At 39.9% G+C, this 9,468-nt stretch overlaps 1 long non-coding RNA gene across 10 annotated transcripts; it reads right to left on the reverse strand.

Moving 5' to 3' along the window:
* Positions 1–665: 665 nt before the first annotated feature.
* Positions 666–6,723, reverse strand: LOC123160208 (uncharacterized). 10 transcript variants are annotated; one of them, XR_006480048.1, is made up of 9 exons: positions 6,330–6,723; positions 6,150–6,236; positions 5,350–5,502; positions 4,940–5,262; positions 4,171–4,275; positions 2,921–3,997; positions 2,656–2,808; positions 1,584–1,670; positions 666–903 (listed from the first exon to the last, which is right to left on the reverse strand). It is a non-coding gene; the product is annotated as an uncharacterized lncRNA (long non-coding RNA). The 10 variants fall into 10 exon arrangements; XR_006480046.1 differs by having other exon boundaries at positions 4,940–4,977; positions 5,350–5,433; positions 6,330–6,722; XR_006480050.1 differs by having other exon boundaries at positions 4,940–4,977; positions 5,350–5,467; positions 6,330–6,722.
* Between the last annotated feature and the right edge of the window lie 2,745 nt (positions 6,724–9,468).

A 9,468-nucleotide genomic window follows, 5' to 3' on the forward strand; every position in this document is an offset into this window, starting at 1 on the left:
ACAGACATCGAGGTTGAATTGGACTGTCAACAGTTGGTTAACGCCCTGAATGGTACTGGATTCGACCTGGCACCTGAAGGCATCCTTTTCAGGGAGATACGTGCGTTCGCAAGCCTGAACTTCAACTCTGTTTCTTTTAACTAGATGACCCGGTTGCGCCAATGGTGCAAAAAGCCAGTTAGAAGCAATGTTAGTAGTGAGTAAGTAAAAGATGTCGATGGAAAGATAATGCAATGTGGATTTTATTATAGATGGTAGAATGACTTAAATTGGTTTACATATAGTACAATGACTTAGAAACACAGTTATAATAGGCAGCCTCGCAGCTTATTTAGGCATCTTCTTAGTCTGATTAAATCAGCACCTCCTGCCCCTAGTGCCATCAAACCACAGAATTCTTGGACACCACCTTCCGATCACATTGCCAATTTTATCGAACACACTTCAACAATTTACTGGTCGTCAACAAACAGTCAAGCAAAATATTATTATCACCTTGGATTTTGGCGCTTCTTAACAACAAAGAAATTTTTACCTTGATACTAAAGTAACCTAATTCAAATTCATTTCACATATATTTCAGATAGTGAAAGCAACAACCATATAAAGAAGTAACATAAAAAAATGATGCTACTGAATTAGGGTAGAAAGGACAAAAATATACATAACAAAAAAGAGATATCAGATATATTTTATGTGCCCTGCACAAGGCATGTCATATGTAGTTAAAGCATGGTATTTCTCAACCTCATGTCAGGTGCCAAATATTAGTCCTACAACTGGAAGCTGCAAAGCTGACATGTAACAACATATTCCTGAATCTAATCAGCATGTCTTGTTGTTGGAACAAATTTATATCCTGATTTCTCACATTCACACATCCATGAGCGAATCCCGTAGAACCTACCAAGTACAGATTAAGATGCAGTTAGAAGCATCTCAATGGATTAAATAAGCAATGGATGCAAAATATGTGCTCTGAGGCTGAACTTATTTAGAAACTTAATAATCAAACTATATGTGTGAGCTAGTAACCTCGCTCATATTCTTTCAGATATACTGAAAAGGAAAGACTATATCTCATATCTTCTTACTATAAACCTCTAAAGCATAGGAATGGGGCAGAAGGATATATGACGTACCAAAGGAATTTAACGAGCTTGCTTATGCTTTAAATCTTTCAATAACTTTGAAGACCACGTACATCCACATGGATATAATTATCAAATATACAATATAATTATCAAATATCCGTAGCAATAAAATGGCAACTAACATGAAGTGCTATCTATAAATAAAGCCGAGTATTAAAGTTCCAATGATTAGCTAGTTGCATAATTTATAAGGCTCTTGAGTACATATGATGATTCAAAAAGATAGGGCTAACTCTATAATAACAACTTGCCGAAAGCTGAACCCAAGAACAATCCCTGAAAAGCAAAAATTATTGTGCATCACCTCGTGTGTAAGTTTGATAAGTCATACATAACCAATTTAGTTCTATTCTGATTCTAAACATCCTTTGAAATCTGAATTGCATGTAGTAGTTGCAGATGAAACAGAATGATCGGTGAAGTAGGTACCTAGATGCAACACCTCGTGTTAAATATGTCACTGCCATCACCCCATTGACATTCAGGTTGCTTCTTTTGATTTTCTCTAGCAAACACCTGGTATTATAAACAAGATTAATGCAACAGGAGGCCTTCATCTAAATCCAAGATCCCAAACATAGAATTCTGCATTATTATCAACTTCTTATAGCACAATTAATGACAACACATGCGCAGGTGACTCTATGTTTTTTTTTGCAGAACAATGGCATCATTCACATGAATGTCAAATCATGCTAAAGTTGCTAACTATCTAGGATTGGAAATGACAAACGTGAAGTAAAGGTAACTAAATCTAAGCAGCGCCAAAACAAGGAGGCAGCTAGCAATACTACCATGAATGACTCAGGCGTGGAAAATACATATCGAAGCAGAATCATAAATTCAGAAATAGACGAACTCAAATGCATTTGCTCAGTCTGATAGATAAACCTTAATGAATGTGCCGACTCCAAGCATAGAACAGAAATCAACTCATGGACATTTAATTAAACAGGAGAGTAGCAACCAATTTTGTAACAACCTATATACCACAACATTTGTTGCCTAGATATCTTTTTCCCTATCATTTGTCTCTCTCACTCTTTCTCCCCCTCTTAAATTCTATCTCACTTCCACCAGCATACTTTACATATGTTGTTTGGGCAGAAAACATAGCTGGCAATCGCAGGCATATGTAGATGGATAATGCAGAGAATTAGAATCGAGGCAGATAGGTTGCATCCAATCTCACCCGACATCAAGCAAGTCGATGGCGTGGCAAAAGAAAGGGATGGCCAGCCAAAGGCAAGGAAATCTGAGCTACAGCTGTTTGGGCTGAAAACATAGCCGACAATGATAGGCATATGTAGATGGATAACACATAGAATTAGAATCGAGGCAGACAAGTTGCAACCAGTCTCGCCCAACAGCAAGCAAGTCGATAGCTTGGCAAAAGAAAGGGATTGTTAGCCAAAGACAAGGAAATCTGAGCTACAGATTGGTGCGGCGCTACAGTGTAGTGTAGGAACATATATCATGCAGATTGATGGGCTAGATATACCATGTGCAGGACCTGAGCCCTGTAGATTGATGGGCTAGAAATACCCCTGTTCATTGTCGCCTAAGCCGTCGGGTTGCGATGGCCAAGAGGTTCACCATGTTCCTGACTCTTCCTCAAGATCCTTCCTCTCTTCTTCGCCTGATCCGCAAACATCTTGTTCAAAAAAAGTATAAATCAAGAAATCAATATTAGATTGTCAAAGAACCTATGAAAGCAAGAGTAGAAAACTGGGAGGAAGAAGATGACAAGGCCAAAGACGTGCAACCTAGACGGGGGATGAGGGACGATGATCGGCGAGCAATGGTCGGTGGTGATGGCGGACTCCAGTCCACTGCAATGCGAGCACTGCCTTGTTGCACATTTCCATGTGTCGTCCTCACGCACAACAACACTGTACCAGATCAATAACACGGAGATTCGTTGTCTTGCAATTAAGGAAACCATTGATTGACACTGAAAAAGAATCATGAGTCTGGAGACTTGATCAGGCCTTGTCCACTCTCAAATCCATGCCCAAATAAAAAAATCAGCAAGACAAATAACAATTTCTCTATCCCGAGTATCAATTCTCCACTATCGAATCCATGTCGAGATCAAAACAATGAACATTAAAATCCGCATCGATCGAGCCACCACAGCGACGCAGTAACTTCCTCCGGGGTCTCCTTTTCCTCGTCGAATCCCAGTAACAATAGTTTCCTAATTCGATTTGTAGGATTTATTTAATTTCCACAATGTATATTATTTTATTGATATCGTTTAGACCAAACCATATAAAGTTCATAAATTAGCATCAGACGATATGGACATAAATGATTTAAAATATGAACTATACTTTGTTTTCTTACATCAGCATTAGTGCTAGCAAACAAAAAGCAAACAAGGAACAACCTTAAATTTATTAAAAACAACATTTTACTCATGAACCAGCCTAAATGGTACTGTATATGATATATAGCTCCAATGAATGGATTTATAGTATGAAGGCAAACTTTATTATAATATGAATCTCATGCATGCCCATAAAGCTACATTTCCAATCTGACCAGACATAAAAACAAGCTGGGAGAGATAAATAATCAGCAAACTGACAACAACATATATTTTTACTGTATGGAGTATATATGACTACAGTCTTAGATGGTTAGAAAATAGATCATAGATAGATCTTTCTAGTACGGGAAACATCAAGGCAACTCTATTAACAATGTAGAAATTAGCTTCAGTACTAAGTACTAACACGATGATTTTGGATGTAAACAGTCAACCACAAATTCTCTGGTACTTGCCAAACTGTGAAATCATATGAGCAGATGCATCTTGATGCCATAAGGCGATGAAGCTACAAAATACACACACACAATCAGGAGCCTGCAAGAGTAGGTTTCACCTTATTCCATGAAAGCCACGGATTGCTATTACAAATTGTGTGCAAATGCAAGATATTTAAATGCAGTATAGGGAATGAATTGTTTCATACATGAGTAGTGCTAGGAACAGGAGGCAGAGATATACCGTTTTCCAGAGCTCATCGGTTTTGGAGTCGAAAGAGTGACACGATCTGATAATAAGGATCTGAACCCACAAGTTAGCATAGCAGACTTCTTCGAGCACTGAATTCTGCAAGTGTTCAGGTAAACAGAAATCCACTTGTGATGTCTATTTATGTAAGAACAAATCTTGCATCATTCTCAAATGACTGGTATACAAAGGGTAACCAAACCAAACATGCACCAGATAGGACAATGAAACGACCTGAAAACAGTACATGTACATATGAACTGAATTACACTTGGCATGCTAAAGCGAACGCGTGAAAACAATGGAACGACCTCAAAGCGGGAATGCGGCAAATGCAAAAGCATATAAGGATGAAGGGCTAATTACTGATGTAAAATCCTAGATTTTTTTTGGCAAAAAAGCTCAATTATTTCTAGTCTCCTAATTCGGGAGCTACACATTTGCAGTTCTTTCAATTTTTTTGCAATAATCTAGCAAAGTACTGCATACAAGGCCAGAGGACTAAAATATCAAAAGCCTGCTGCCCATTTCATTTGTTAAGGACGGTGCACAAGCAATAAAACAAGAAACAACATCAGTGTTTCTGGCTTGCTGCTGCACTAATACAGACAAATTAAATTTTCCACCCCAGGCTCGAGTACGCCAGCCAGCACCCAACAATTATTGCAATTTTGCAATTGGTCTGATAAATAATACACATGAATGCTTATGAGACAACAGTTATATGAACTTTGCTCGAGGAATTCGCTAGGAACTCACTCACTTTGTGCTTAACAGCATCTTCCCTGACGGCCAGCATTGCTACAATGAACAATGAAGCTGTGAAATAAATATTACACACCAAAGTTCCACCTAGAAGTGTCAGGTTTGTGATCTATATTACTGTAGATCGATGGAAGCATAAAATTGATCAAGAAAAGGAAATGATTAAAATATCTGTCTGAACCATATCACCATCGCCACTTACATGTATATGCATCATTGCTGATGAGAACAAAATACACACTGATTGATAAATGACTGTTGAGTCATTGGCACTGAAACACATAGCATAGCCCACGAAAATAGAATACACAAAACATAACCCTACATGAATGACATGCTTATCTTATTCTTAATAGTTTCAACTGTGTGATGATCAATATTCGAGAATAGAACAAGTTCCTTCATTACCTTGGATCAATGTGTTCGCGTATGCATGTTACTCCTGAGAAGCTGTGGATGGCCTCATTCAGAGTAGTTGATTTGCTGCCAAACCTGGACAATAACCACCACCAATGATGGACTCAGCCTAGTGATGTAAACAGTACAAGCAGACCACTTAATCTGTATGAACAAGTTAGATTTTAAAACTAAAGAAAAAGATTCGCCAACAGATCATTGTTAAAAATATTAGCTAACCAAATAGTCCTATGATGCATAGGAGCTTACTTTTCCTCAAAAATGAAAGTAAACAAACATATCACACATTGCAAGAAACAAATTGTAGAATCAGACACGATGGAAGAGCAGAACATGAGGGGAAGATAACTTGTTTCAGAACAATATCCCGTGCGTAAGAATGGCTACAGGCCTTGTGATTTTCCCTCAAGGAACTTATATATAAGTCAAACCATCAAGTTTAGTAAGTAATACAAATCAGGTAATATTGAGTAAACAAAATCCTGAAAAGGAGCGGTCACACGAGCATATTACTGCATAAGTGGGCTGGGTCGGGGTTGTAGGCTTGTAGCATGCCATAGTTGAGTCAGCGGGGTTGACAAATTTCAACCATCTAATTAGAAGGCATGGAAGGACTGCAAACCAATTTTTAATTTCCCCAACCAGAAGACAAGTATCTGACTTCTAATTAGATATAGGAGTGTACACTAACTCCAATGGCTCAAACGATTAGGAGCTGAGAAGCAAATCTCGAAATCCCTTGTACGAACAAAAGAATGAACTAAGATAGCAACAATAAGAAGAGAGATAACCTGAGAAATTTTTATAGGAGCAACACACACTCCTAAAACCAGATGGAACAAGCCTTACAATCCCCAACACCACCAATAGAGACCCACCTGCAACATGAGCATATGAATCAAAAATAAAACGAAATCAAGAAGCAACAAAACGGAGAAGGAATAATGCTGGATAGAGAACATGAGACCTACAACGAATCCATGGACCAGAGAAGAAGAGGCAGAGGAGGGCGAGCAGTTGTGTTCTCCATGACGAACCAGAGCTGGCATGTTCTTTTCCCCTGTCGCCGGCCTCCTTCCTCTCCCTACAGCTCCACTCCACCGCAGCGGGAGCCGACCACTGCTGCTTCTTGTCCCCGTCTCCGGCTCTCCCCAGCACCAGTCTGGCTGCTCCTTACCGGCGAGGAGAGAGGTGGCAGATCCGCCATTTGCTCCGCTAGGCGATACGCCGGATGGAAGACGACTGCCGTGCGGGAGCAGCAGGAGGCGGCAGAACGAGGAGCGGGGAGGAGGCATGGTCTAGGGAAGAAGAGGAGGCAGCGGCGGCAGGGAGGAGAGGAGGAATCGAGCGATGAGAGGAGGAGGCCGATATTTTTATGGTCAAGGTCCCACCCCACGTTTCTATCCTCCCACGCAGGCACACGGCAGTAAATTTTCTGGTCACCCATAATCACAAAAACACCAGACGATTAACTGGGTACATGGCTCACGAGCCCCACCTGTCATTGAGTACCAAAGAATCTGGCAAGGTATAATAGGAACGAACACGGAGGGCCTGCTACCACGGTGAAAATCCATACTGCGGTGAAATCATCGAGCGGCACAGCTCGTTTTGCCCTCGCAGGTGTTCTCGCTAGGCGGGTAGCGTAGCTGTATTTATATGTTCAATTTTGCCCCACGGGCATGTAACAAGCTAGCTCACGCCTTAGCTGCCTATGGCGCTCGCCGCCAAGTTGTTCAGGAGTGGTGGTCCGAGGACCTGCCGGACGATGTACACGTTCGTGAGGCCAGCATCTTGGCTGGACCAGTGTGATCTATGGAGTATAGTGTTCCATCTCAAAAAAAAAACTAGTACTAGTGCCGGTTTCTCACCTAAACGTGTTCTTTTTTGGAAAGAAAATTGAAATGAGTCATCTCCATCCAATACTTGTGTGATATTAATAATTGCAATATTTATAACTGACACATGCACCTTTTTGCATGCAAACGTAGATGAAATTAATTGAGAATATTGACTCCGTGTGCACAAAACAGTAGACCACCGTGTATCATCATGTACTGGATATGTATCCGTAATCGACAAATTTATTAAGCTTTTAATGCAGCCATCTTGATGCAGAAACTCACTGGCGAGATATCAGGGTTCTGCGCCTCCAAAAGCCATTCGTCCGCCTCAACCTATGTATATCTATATAAATTGTACCAAGTTGCGAATCAAGATATGTGCCATTCATGTCACAAGTTGCCTTCGACTTCTAGATATGTTGACTTTCTATTTGGGTTCTAAGTTACTCGAGTGTGTTGGCAAGTCTTACAACATGAACCTGGTATTGGCAAACATGGCTAAGCAGATTTTGGTTGCACAGAATAACATAACGAGAAAGCTAAAATCCAGTTGGCAGGAATTCTACAACGGATCCGAACGCATTGGATCTCGTCTGTTCTAGATCCTACGGTCGTGCGCGACCCCGTGTTTTCTTCTTCTCTCCCGCAGTTTTTGCGCTCACTCCCGATGATTTCGTTCACGGCGGTCGCTCCTGATGATTTCGCTTGGTTTTTTAGAGATCGTGAACGTGATAGGGGGTTTGTTTCCTAATTTTTGGGGCAAGGAAGATTAAATCAGATTCCTTTTATTTCGTATATGGGCAGCGAATTTTTGGGCGGAGGTTGATCCTCGTACGTGGGCAGCAGCGATTTTTTGGCGGAGGTTGATCTCGATCTTTTCTAGTACCTAGGCCGGGAGATCGATCTCATGATGTACATGCCCCCATCAGTTTTAGAACGAGCAGAAAGTTGTTTTTGCATGCAAAAATAAGAGCTACATGGGAATCAATCACCCATTGTCTTGGTAAAGAAATTTGGCAACTAACCAACTGACCTAGTGCTTGTTTTGTGGTGACTACATGATAATCGTACTACTTTAACTTGGTTCATCTCTGCTATAATAGCCAACCTTCGTTCAACGAAAATTTTATCACGTCGTTTCTGTGACTTTTCGATGTTGGTAATTTTGTAGTTAAGTAGTAGCCCGCGGAATAGTTATCGAGCTTCTAAAGGTACAATTATCATCATGGTTATAGTTACCAAACTGTTCATGTTCAAGTTATCTAGCTGCTCATCTTGTGGTTATCGGACTTGTGTGCAGATAACATGGTAATATACGCACCATAGAGATGATAACTCACATACAAAACACCGCGGTAACTATTTGACCCATGAAAAAAGTTGTTAAAACATACTAATAATAAATTCTCTATAAATTGCATGGTAATACACGCACATCAGAGCTGATAACGTACTTTGCCCAAACGTGATAACTTTTAACCAGGAAAGAAAAGTGTGAAACACCCCCGGTGACTCATATGTAAATAACATGGTGGTATAGGCATAGTAGAGCTGATAACTCACCTACAAACAAGACGATAATATTTTTACCCCGGTTAAAAACCGGGATAAGAAATATGTTAAAAACATACCACCGACAACTTGTGTGTAAATAGCTTGATAATATAGACTCACGGATCTGATAACTTAGGTACGAACACCACGATAACTTTGATCCGTGAAAAAAAGTTGTTGAAAACATATGAACGATAATTTTTGTGTAAATAGCATGATAATATAGACTCTGCGGCCTGATAATTTAGGTACAAACACCATGATAATTTTGAATCTGGGAAAAAGATGTTAAAAACATACCACCGATAATTTTTAGCGTAAATAGCATAATAATATAGTCTCCTGAACCTGAAAATTTAGGTACAAACACCACGATAACTTCGCCCCATGAAAAAAAGTTGTTGAAAACATATCACCGGTAACTTCTATGTAAATAGCATGGTAATATACACTCCCAGACCTAATAACATGATAAAGAAACGGATGATTCGAGCGATAAAACATTTTAAAATTTCAAAACAAAAAGAATCCACGATGACATTAGCTTTTCTGCACTTTTAGTGCATTTGTATGTGGGGAGAAAGTTGGAAGAAGTCATTTTTATGCCCGAAATTTGCCTATGTAAACATCATGGTAACTAATGTATCATATATGTGATAAGTGGCATACCCTATGGGTGGTAACTTTTACGCAAAAAAAGTCGTCGGAACAT

This window comes from Triticum aestivum, chromosome 7B (genome assembly GCF_018294505.1).
Source record: "Triticum aestivum cultivar Chinese Spring chromosome 7B, IWGSC CS RefSeq v2.1, whole genome shotgun sequence".
Classification (NCBI taxonomy): Eukaryota; Viridiplantae; Streptophyta; class Magnoliopsida; order Poales; family Poaceae; genus Triticum; species Triticum aestivum.